This window comes from Stegodyphus dumicola, chromosome 3 (assembly GCF_044657685.1).
Source record: "Stegodyphus dumicola isolate Sdum_Otavi_A_Nest chromosome 3, ASM4465768v1".
Classification (NCBI taxonomy): Eukaryota; Metazoa; Arthropoda; class Arachnida; order Araneae; family Eresidae; genus Stegodyphus; species Stegodyphus dumicola.
The window spans coordinates 45166462-45179283 of record NC_140770.1 but is presented as its reverse complement, the minus strand read 5'-3'; positions in this window follow the sequence as shown (position 1 = coordinate 45179283).

Genomic DNA, 12822 nt, shown 5'->3' with positions numbered 1-12822 from the left:
TTCCTTTACTGAGCATTCCTCTTCGTTTGTTTTGAATGGCACGTATCCCAGAAGACAGTGCACATGATTTTTTGTGATGACATTGTCACTTTAAACTTTTGTTTTTTCGTAGAATGAGTGTGTCTCCACTCCATCGATTTTTGTTTCAATTCTGGTGTGAAATGACACACCCAAGTTTCATCACCTGTCACAATTTGGTTTAAAAAGTTTTCTTCCTCATCACTGTACTGCGTGAGAAATGTCAGGGCACTACCAAGTCGCTTTGTTTTGTGAACATCAGTGAGCATTTTTGGAACCCATCGGGAACACAGTTTGTGATAATTCAAGCGGTCAGACACAATTTCGAACAAAACAAATTTTTGAATTTGTGAAATTTATGAAAATGCCTCTGAAAGAGTTGTCATTGTGAAGCGTCTGTTCTCATGAATTGCTTCATCAACTTTCCTTACCAAATCATCGGTGACAACAGAAAGCCGAACACTCAGCCTCGGCGTGGACATTTGTTCGACCTGCATTAAACATTCCACTTTCCACTTTCTCACCATTCCGTCACTTATCGCATATTCACCGTAAACTTCTGTCACTTGACGATAAATTTCGGCCGGTTTAACATTCCTCGCATTAAAAAATTTAATCACGGCACGAATCTCGCAGTCAGTGGGAGAACTAATTGTCTTAAACATTTTGAATGTGCACAGCAAACTGAAAACACAACATAGAGCAACCAAAATGGTGACAATTGAAAGTCTGTGAACAAGAAAGACTAGTGCACATGCACGGGACGCCTACCACAGCGCTGCGACGGCGCTAGAATGAAACTGTACTTAGTTTCCGAATACGCTACGTATTACAGATTTAATTCAAATTGATCTTAAAATGTAAACAATATAGTCACTTAAAACTTTATTAGTCCGGTTAAAAAATTAGGAATGACTTATCTTCTTGATGAAATGATAATCAGGAAAAGACACTTTATTATGATAAGAATATTTGCTATGATTATGAATTGTTTCTGGAGAATATTGCATTAGTAGCTACATATTAGTGCAGTTGATAGGAATTCAGATTTTGACAATATAGTCACTTAAAACTTTATTAGTCAGGTTTAAAAATTAGGAATGACTTATCTTTTTGATGAAATGATAATCAGGAAAAGACACTTTATTATGGATAAGAATATTTGCTATGATTATGAATTGTTTCTGGAGAATGTTGCATTAGTAGCTACATATTAGTGCAGTTGATAGGAATTCAGATTTTGAAAGTTGCTTGTTGCTACTGAAATTTGGCTGTTCTTAAACTGTGCTTTTGAGGTTTGTAATTGATTGAAATTAAACATGTGGGAAGTGAAAATGTCTTTATTTGACATCAACAATTAATCCTTTGAAATTATTGATAATGATGAGGCAACTAGTGGTATAGGCATTTATATATAGTAAAGGAAAATGTCTTTTATTTAAGTAATAGTTGAATTACATTTTAATCTGGATAGCATGACTTTTTGGATTGGCTCATGATCTGTATTTAAACAGCATTTCTTTTAATTATATTCGTGTAATATTTTACTCTGTTGTCATAATTATCCATTAGTAGAATGGTACAATTCTGTAGGAAAATAAAGCAAAATATTCTCAATGATGAGATAATAATATCAAATGAAAACAAATAACTGAGAAAAGCAGTTCTGCCAATTCAGAAGCTTTAATAAACTTTGTTTAAAACTGCTGAAAGTATTATATTGCTTGAAAAGCAATTCAGGCTCTAAAAAATTTTAAATTGTGTTATAATCTTAGCCAACAAAAACAAAGTACATCAAAAATATTTTCCCAGTCTAAAAAAGGTAATATTTTTAACTACTCAAGAATTTTGTACTGTTTGCTTTAAAAATTGGCAATACAGTTGTTTTTATCTAAATGATAGAAAGAATAATTTTAAAGATTCCTTTTCTGAATATTTTAATCTCTGTACTTAGAACTAAAAGAGTAGTACTTGGAAATATTTAGACCAGTAGTTTTTAATCTGGGGTACATGCACTCTGAAGAATTGACAGGAGGCGAGCATGGAAGAATGTGATATTTGTTTTTTCTGAAATGGAGTGTTTATTGTATAAGGAATCATTTCTTCAATGAAGAAAAGAGAAACTAGTTTGCTAGACAATGAGATCTTCCTGGGTTCAATATACGAGGGCTATCCAGAAAGTAGATTACGTTTTGGAATAAAAAAATAAACAAAGTGTAGGAAACAAATTTTATTATATACAGATGAAAGCCACACTCAAATACTACTTTTCTACATAGTCACCATACAAATTAAGGCATTTATCGTAGCGATGTACGAGCTTGGAAATTCCTTCTTCGAAAAATTCGGCCGCCTGCGCCTTCAACCACTTCGTTACCTCTTCTTGCCTTCCATCTTGCACAAAACTTGTGGTAACCAAGCTTTTCGCTGATGATTTCGTGCAACAAACTTCGCGAAATTTGTGGAAAACTCAAAGAAAGTTCCGTTATTGTGAAATTTCGATTTTCACGGACTTTAGCATCGACTTTTTCGAGAAGTTCGGCGGTCACTATGCTGGGTCTCCCACTTCGATCTTCGTCGTGAACATTGGTTCGGCCATTTTGAAATCTTATGACCCACTGACGCACTCCACCTTCAGTGATAATGTTGTCCCCATACACTTCACGAAGCTGCCGATAGATTTCTATCGGTTTACAGTTTTTTGCAGTCAGAAACCTTATTACTGAGCGCAGCTCGCGGGATTTTCAATTAACGCAGACATTTCAAACCGTCACAGTATCTGAACGGAGCACAACACGAACCTCTCACTAGCACGGCTAGATGCAGACTGAGCTGCGCAACGCTCTGACCCCAAGATGGCCGCGCTAGCCCCGCCCCTAGCGGACACAGACGGAAACTTAATCTACTTCCTGGATGGCCCTCGTATGTAGATCTGAAACACCGAATTTTCTTGGATGACGAACAAATTAACAAGGCAAAGAAAGCCATCTATGAACTTTCACTAAGAATGAAATTATTCTCAGAACAATTGGAGAATTTGAATCAGGACAAGTCAAACTGCAGACATTGCAATTGAGTCTCTCTACATGGCATTTGAAATAATAGTTGACTTTGAAGAAATAGAGAAATATGATTGCACTTGCAAGATACCTCTTTTAGAGCTTATAAAAATCTATCCTGAAAAGTTAAAAGAAGTAGCCATAACAGTAACAGCTTTTCCTCCCACTCAAGTTGGCCGTAACAGTAATATTAACAGCCGTAACAGTAACAGCTTTTCCTCCACTCTATGGCCCTCCAACAAAGAAAGATCTTGCCTAAGCAATACTGTTTCTTAGAAATAAATAATGCCAGTTTTTCCATTTCATAATAAATGCTAATTAGTATAAATAATTTGCTATGCCATCATTTTTTTTTCCCCTGTAGCATCTATTACTTCTTTTATATTAAAAAAATAAGCTGTAACCCATATGTATATGTTTACATATATGTAAAATATAAAAAATATGATGGCTGTGCTCTATGCGAACAAGCAACATCTAATTAATTTTCCGCAATTTCAGGATCTTCCCCCTAGACCATTACTTTCGAAAACATTCAAGCCTATTACATAACCGCTCCTATAAATAGAGAACTCGCACCATTTTGCGTGGGAGACCACTGTTCATCTCTACTGCTGTTAGGATCTATGCTGCCGTTCTCATCTGCCTCCTTTTGTTAGAATACTATGACGCAGTGAATTTAATCTTATTTAGTAAAGAATGATGGTATGTCCTTTGAATTGAATAAAGATATGGAGCTATAAATTTAAATCCTTCTGTGTCATCATTGGATTGCCATTGCCAAGCTTCACTTGTGTGCCCGACTGCCAAAATATTGCATATATATATGAGGGAGTCGGAGTCTTTAAAATTCCAGAAGTCTGACATTGTTCCCTACCACAGCCCTGGGTAGCAAGGATTTGGCAAGAGCATAACAGCTAGTAAAATCTAACTGCATTTATTGAAAAATGAAAACTTGGAGACATAGTTGAAAGTGGGTAGCAAACTTTCCTTTGCTGGGTTCAGTCGTTTTGGAAAATGAAAAAAAAAAACAGTTATACCAGAAATTATAATATGCCTCCAGCAGTTTGAATGAATCATTTGATGGATACTTTTCCATGGGAAATATTAGCAAAATTAATAGATGGATATTCAGTCTATTTTTATTTGATCCAAAGTCAGTGGATGACGAGGAATTTTAAAGATCTTATTGAGATATGAGCTAATGCATGTATGGAAATGGCATTTGAGAAACTAGACTTAAAACAGTTCTGGTGTAAAACAGAAGCTTATCCACTAGTGGTAAAAGCAGGACTAGAGACACTTGTAATGTTTGCCACCATGCCTTTATGAAATGGGATTTTCAGCACTTTTGCACATAAAAACAAAAGCTAGAGATTGCTTAAATGCACCTGATGACTTAACTCATGGCTCTTTCAAAATAGTCTCATTTGATAGGATTATTATGAATAAACTAAAAGAAATTAATCATTAAAATTTAAATATTGCTTTTATGTTATATAGTAATGTAAATTGTAAATAAACATGGCATTTATTTATGCAATAAATGTTTTTCTTAAATAAAAAATATACCTACAATTTTTAAGAGGGTGCAAAAGCTTATTTTCAGATTCAAGGGGCTGCTGCCTACTAAAAAGGTTAAGAACTGCTGATTTAGACCAATAATTATTTCATTTATCTTGAATGAAGTACCTGAGCTTGGCTTTATTTAGCATGTCTTATGAGAAGTCTGATTATAAAAAATGTAATCTCGTAAATCTAGGATATAAAATTGCAGCTTATTTTTTTCATATTTAAGCAGTCGTTCCAAGAGAGTGCTTAGTGTTTCACTACAATTTATTTTGACCATAAAAATAGTATGTGTTTTTGAATGTTTTAAGCTTTTGTCATTTCTTATTTCTGTAAACTCTTCTTTAGAATGTTCCTCTTTTGGAAATTCATCAGTTTACATTCATTTTAGAATAACAAATCTTATACAGTTCAAGAATAAAGTGCTTAATAACAGAAAAATATTTTACAATATTGTATTGAAGCCTAGATTTTATAAGAGGTAAATTCATCCGTAAGTTGTTCAATGTGCTGTTATTAATCTTAAAACATTTCTATGGTGATTTATGATTCTTGCTTTTCAGAGCATTAACTTTGAATGTATTAATTTTATATGAAGGAAATATTTTTGGTGCAGTCACCTCTCTTTCTCTACTACTAATCACTTGAGAGGACCTTTTGAGTGACTCTTTGTCACATAGGCATTACACTTGCATTGATGTTTTCTCTAGGATTTGAACTAGAGCCCAATGATACAGCAGCCAAGAGCACTATTATACATATCAGGCCAATGGCTAAACTAGTGCATACTTTTAAGAACCCAATGCCCATTTTGTTCATATTTATAAGGAAAAGATCAGGCCTGTTAGTTACTATAGGTTGATTTTGGGCTTTTAAAAATATAGAGGCTGGTCTGCTTTCAGGTTAGGTTGATACACCTTGGGTTTAATGTGCCTGTCTACTGTTGTCAATATCTACTTTATTTATCCTTTTGGCAATAATACATGATTCATATAAAAATTAAAAACGAATACGATTTAAATAATTTCAGTCATGTTTTATGTAATTGGTGGATTTCTAATCCATCTTTTCAGCAAAAATAAAGTAATTAAATTGAAGATAATGTAAAGTGATGATGGATGACAATGAGAAATTGAATAGATAGTTACTTCATGAAAAAAACTATTTTTTTTTAAATGAATGTCACAAGGACAACACCTTTCTTTAGCATATTATATGACATAACCAAATAAACACATTTCGCTACTAATACTGTGTAAGATTAAATTGGGGATGGTATTTTTACCGGTAATGGTCAAGGGAAAATTAAAAATAGAAAATATTCCAATAAGGAAAAAGGCGAATACTCTTTCTGATTTAGAGGATGACTATCTCTTTTATGAAAACGAAGCAATAAATTCATTTAATGAAATTAAGGGCCACTCTTTGTGGAATTAGATGGAGCCATGCCATGCATGGGATATTTTAAGAAGTCATGAATTATGAATACATGCTTAGATTTGGGATATTTTCTGGACACTGACAAAAAAAAAAAAAAAAAAAAAAAAAAAAAATTAACTTAGTTTTCTTTTCTAAAGAAAGTGAACATCTAAATGTGTGCAGACCTTTATCATCCCATCATGAGGCAAGGTTTTCAATAAACTTAACACAGCTTACTTTTATCTAAATGGAACTTCCACATATAGGTGTTTTACCTGGCAGAGGGATTGTAGAGGCATTATTCTGTTAGTTTGGATAATGTTTGTTCAGATACATGCAAAATTTCTGGTATTTGGAATCTGTAGTCACATTTGTAGATTTTTGATGATCTAAAGAGTCTTTTTCAGTTTAGCTTGAAAATTTCTGGTATTTGGAATCTGCATTTAACCATCTATGGATCTGTGGTAACATTGATAGATTTTTTATGATCTAAAGAGTCGTTTTCAGTTTAACTTGAAACAGAAGCAGTTGCCTGATTAATGTTATTACATTTTCTAAAATAGGTAATTGAATCTCTTGTTTTGAAAACCTCGCATGTGATTCGTAATTTTTCTGGATCATGATGAAAAGGGAGAGCATGTAAACGAGAGGGGCTCAGCATTTGTACGGTAAATTATATTTTGAAATATATTCAAAATATAGAAATATTTTGATTCGGAAGAATAAACGAGATGATTTATCATCTCCTGAAGCTCTTTTTATAAAAAGGCAAAAATACTACTGTAACTATTTAAAAATAAGTTTCATTTGTCTTTTTTTAAATATTTTTTGTGTTTAGAGTTTTCCACGTAATTGTTTCAGAGTATTGAAACGTGTATGTTTTCTCTTGAAAATTCGCTTTCTCTTTTCTGAATTTTTGCACAAAATTCTTCTGTCTTTTTGCTCCTACAGAATTGGTATGGATAATTTTTCTTTCGGATTTTAGACTTAATACAGTACCCCGGAAGGTCTAAAAGCGAGATTTATAGACCTACAATTTCCAGAACAATTTGACGAAATGAAAAGTGGTATTAACACATAGTGGATGTTGTGTTATGGGCTATTTGTGATGAATTACTTATCTTTTAAAGAATTTTTGGAAGAACGGTGAAAAGAAAATTATGTGAATTTTCTCCTATTAATCCCAGGAATTAATATGTTTTCTCCATTTTCCGCTTAATATGTTTATCTTCCCTTTATTTTCGTATCTTTCCATTATACACAAGCATCAAAGAAAAAGCAAAAAAAATTGAAAACTGACAATTAATTGAAAGATTCATCGTATATGTGTCAGTGAACTGTACATAACTCAGTGCCTGCTCTAAATTATACAAATTTTTGCCCTAAATTTTGTTGCTCGGCGCTTCACTATATTCTAAAACTTCTGCCAGACTGTGTTCGGCACCGGTCTTAAGCTTATATCATTTCATATATTCAGTGCTCATATTAATTAAAGAAATAAAATTAGCAGTTTCTTTTATAGTATATTCTAAGTACAAGCAGTTCTTTAGAATAACAAAAATCTTTGATTAAATCTCAAAATTCTAAAATGAAAAGGAACTTCATTGGAAAAGTAACTGGTTTTATAGAGAGAGAAAGTTATTTCTCAAAGGTATATTGTTGAAGCATTAACAAAGTAGGAGATGAAGCGAAAACCTCGTGGGAGCATTGATTTGTTTATTGAAACAAATAAACTTAGAAAACGTGTTGAAGAGAAGGAAATCGATGCAAGTTAGCTAAAATATCTGGAAAATTTTCAAGTTAAAAAGAAGGCATGAATCTATTGTTGTTGCTACAAAACGTAAACTTTTTAATGTATATACTAATATTTTAGAATCAATCTCATAAATTATAACTGCTGTAAAACTCTCTTAGTGCTTTTTGAATGGATATTTTTTAGAAATAGAGGAAATTATAATATTAATCATGTATAACTAAGAGTATCTAACTATATAATTTAATTATTTGTAACTAACTGCTTGCCCTTAGAAGTTATTTGTACATATTAAGAGTATTGTAACAGATTGTCTTCTGTACTTCCATACACAATATCCTTGCTGTGTATGGAAGATACGACACAAAAATGTAAAAATTAACATCAATTTTATTCCCTGGAGCTAAGGAGACTTAAAATAATGCAAAGCTACCTATCATCTCTGATATTTCGGTAGCTTATTGAGACTTTATATTAAATACTGTATATTAACTGGGCTACAACTTCAGCAAATCTAAACGAAGCTGTGACACTAGCTGGGTCAAACAAAACTTTCAACACTTAACAAACGTCTAATCTGATCAGCGGCATTTTCCCTCTGATCAACCAACTGCGGTAGCAACAGGCAAACTTCTGTTATGAGTCATGCTGATTATTAATTTACTTCACAGTTAAACTTAATGTCACTTGACGTAAAATTTGCATATGCCTCTGGACTGAGTTACATGATGAAATGAGGCATAAAAGAAACAATGAATATAAAGTTTAGTAAAATTTAAATAAAAAGCCACTATCCTTTAAAATATGTGGACTATTATAAGAGTAAATATAAATGTTTCAAGAAATTTTATAATTTAATGCTAATTACGTGAAAAATTGTGAAGTTAATTTTTATTCTTGAATTTGCTTTGTAATTAAGTTAAATGTTAGGTAATGTGTAATAATAATAATGTATCTTATTTACAGATTTACTTTATTCTTACAAATTACAAAAGTGAAGCTCATGTGTAGATAATTGCTTTAGTTTATTCAGTTCCTATTTGCTTCATAGGTCCTTAATGTTTTTTTAATCATGATCCTTAAAAGTATTTAATTTCCACATGCAGAAGTGAGTACGAACCCTGAAACTTCATATCAAGAGTCTTGAGTCCTCTTTTGCAGAGCACTTGAGAAGGCATTGAATAGATTTTGGTGCATAATTTAAAATGGAATGTATAGCACTGGCGACTCCATTAGCCGTTAGCAGGAAAAGTCCAGGTAAGTTGGTACCTTTTCAGCTGATAAGAGACTACCTATGGTAATTACGTGTATTAGAAGTTGTGTGCCAGTTCCTGAGCAAAGGAGCTCAAAACAAAAATTTGAACTTTTCGCAATATAAAGTCCGTCAAATCCTCGATTTTATACTGTAATTTACTAAATAGCTTCGACTCGAGCTTGACTCTATCATTGACATTGGGGTACGCTAATGCATTCCTAAAATTTTCGAAGTTGTAGCTATCGATACCAGGCTCACCCAACACGAATTTGTCAATGCAATTACTATACCACTTAGAAGCCTGGCCTCTAAGGCCAGACGTGGCAATGATAACTTTCTGCTCTTCTTTTAGTGGATGCAGCAGAAAATGAGAAGTCAACTGTTCAATAAAATTCAGAATTCAGGTCTTTATATCAAAAGTTGCTGTTGGTTTCATAGCAGCTTTAAGGGTGTCGACAATAAATCCAATCCATGGGATTTACAGTGGCCAGTGTGGCTTGCGATGTTGAAGGAATAATGCTAAATAGTGAAGTTTCCTGTGGCATAATTCTTTTTATTGTTCAGGTGCCAGTATAAAGCTTCGTACTTTTAAGTAGCATAAACTAATCAGCTCTAGAAAGACTGTATGAGGAATTATCCTGAGATCCTAACACAACAGAAAAGCCAGAAGGGTGTATAGGACCCCTTCTGGCTTTTTTCAATCACATAATAGTTCACAGATGGCCTCATTTGGGCTTACATATGAGTTACTGGTTGAGTTAAGCCAGAAGTCTAGCCTAACAGCTCACATGATAAATGTAACGCGCAGGAAGGCTCTGTCTAGTAGAAGCCTGCTGAAACAAGCTGTGTGGTTAGAAGCGTCCAGTGCCACAGAATCAGATCGCTAGTAATTCAAAGTGACAACGGGCCTTCAAGCAGGCTTAACACGCTCTAAAATTACCTCGAAAACCTTCACTTAAATAGCACTTCTTTCTCCCTCAGTTTGAATAAACGCGCACTATTCTCATTAGCTGCAGCAAAGCGCGGGTGAAAACGAGACTGAAAAGAAACTTGTTTCAACGAAAAATTAACTCTTGGTCAAACTAAATAAATCTTCACGAGCTTATTAAGGTAAAGGATACGAAGGTTCTCTGTCTAAAAGAGTGGACCCTTAGTGATTGACATATTAAGAAAAACTGATTCGTATTGTCCCAGCACGTGGTAAAAACCAGGAAATTCGCATGTAGTTACCTGCTGAAATATCGGAGATAGGACCTCTGATAAATTACCCGCAACACATCTGCTAAAGGGCGTGTAATACCATCAAATGTAAACAATTAATTAGCTTTTTGATATTATAAACACGCATATTGTGAAAAATATATTAATAATTGTAATTCGTATTTTGATAAGTGGTGCATTTTTCATCAGATATATATACTAGTTGTGTGTGTTGTTAAAGAGACTGGTTTATTTTTGTTTGTTACAGTTAAAATGTTAATTAACCACGTTTTATTCAATTTCTGTACTCTAATGTCACACTTGCTAAGAAATTACAAAAATATCTGAAAATGAATGCAAAATTAAGATATTAGTAATGTGTTTGGTTTAGAAAAAAACCGCTTAATCGAAATTGACTGATTTATGTCAATAGATTTCAAAAAATTGTTATTTATGATTTTTTAAACCATATTTTTATACACAATTCCATGCTTTCATGGTATATAGGTAATTTACGATGGAAATAAATAAGCTCAGAACATTTAAAAATATAATGAACCATGGAATTTCTATTGCTCATAAGATGGCTTTACTTATTAATACCTGAGTGAAGAAAACCACTGAGAACTGTAGCGGTTCGATACACATTCAAATTTCAGCGAACGAACTGGCTGCATAAGAGTTTTCCTTGTTTCTGCCATGTGTAATTTGAATACGAACTGTCTTTTAGAAAGTTCTCCACGAAGATATCTTTCTTCTTTGGCCTATTTGATTTGTCACAATTAAATAATCTATTGCAATTTGCGACATAGCAGCTCATAAGCTTTGATAGAAAGCAACTCAAAAGATCATTCGTTATTTTAAATAATATAACTATAGCACAGCACTGCGATATGCACTATAGCTGCCTGACATTCAAAAGGAAAACAAATAAATAATGAAATTTATTTTATACTCTTTTTTTTTTTTTTTTTTTGGCAATAAAGGAAAACTGTTTATTTAGATAATTTTCTCATCTAAATATTTAAATTGTAAAATATACAAACCAAAATTGAATCTACATTATTTTTTGACAATTATTTAAGCCTATGCATAAAAGCAAAATTTATAACGACGAAGGGAGAAGTACCAGTGTTATAATATGCCAGTGTCATTATGTGTTGCTGGAGAAGTACCAGTGTCATTATGTGTTGCCTCGCATAACGAACATTCCACGAAGGAGTTCGAACTAAAAATGAGGCTCCATTTTACATTATCGATCGTTCACGTGAGTGCTTTGCGATTTTAAGTGATGTAAGGCGAATTTCGTTGCTAGCAATCGGATCTTGCTGCGTAGCAATCAGACCTGGCTAGTATTAGGATTTTGCCTAAATGTTCTAACTATTCAACTTTATGCCAACCTGGTATAAGAACCGACTAATCACAGCGAAGCGAACACGGTCGATGATTTCGCTGAGTCAGCTGGGCATTTACGCATGCGTAACTTTACCTTCCCAGACTGGCTACTGCTTAAACCCTATCCCACAGGTCTGAATGGACCTTTAAACAAGCCTTTAACACCTTGGGACGATGGCAGTAATGAGGCTAGACCATCATATAATTACTGCCTTAAGAGCTCACGCGAATCCATGCCGGCTGCTGCAATGAAGGCCATTTTGAGCAACTTGGAAGAAATCTAGTCCAAACAATGGTATCTGAATCAAAATAAGCAGTGGGAGATCTGTTTGATGACAATTGACAGTACCATGCAGTACTTCAGGACTGCCCGTGAAGGAATGAGACACAAACTTTGTGAAATCTGAAATCCGTAATGACTGAAAGCAGATGTACTAAAAAATCAAAGGCAGTTAGTTCGGGGTTAACTGGGAAGAGTGAACTAAGAAACCGAGAGACTGTGAATTTTTTATAACTAATAAATTAGGAGATTTCTAATGTTTTCACATTAGTACTATTTCTAATATTTTTTTAAAGTTTTACGATATTTCGTGACTTTTAACGAGCTCTGATCTTCGTGGCTTGTTCAGTAATGACCCACAGATGCTCTTCTGTACTCTCAGCTTTACATGGCAATTTGCATGACTGATAAATCTCATCATATCGTTTAGACGCCCACCAGTGGCTGAGTGGTAGCGTCTTAGAACACTGATAGTTTGACTTGAGTGTAAATCCCTGCGATCGGGCTGGCTGCATGAGCATTTTTTCAGTTTCTCGAAGTATAACAAGGATGCGAACCAATTTCCCTTTAAAAGATGCTCCACGAAAGCATCCCTCCCGACAGGTAGATAGCCTTCAAACTGATTTTTTATTCAATTAACCTAACCTAACCATATTTAGGTACTGATTCTATTAATTTTCTACGTTGGTCTTCTCTAATACTATTTCTCCCAAACGCGATAGTGATTAAAGACGTTGACTGCCATGACGAAGAGTCCGGTCTCGAATCTCGAACAAGGCATGGATGTTTGTAAGCGTATAGTGTTTGTGCGGCAAGGGGCTCTCAAAACACACCGCGAGCCGAAATCCCTCCAGAGGCTGATGGCAGGAAAACA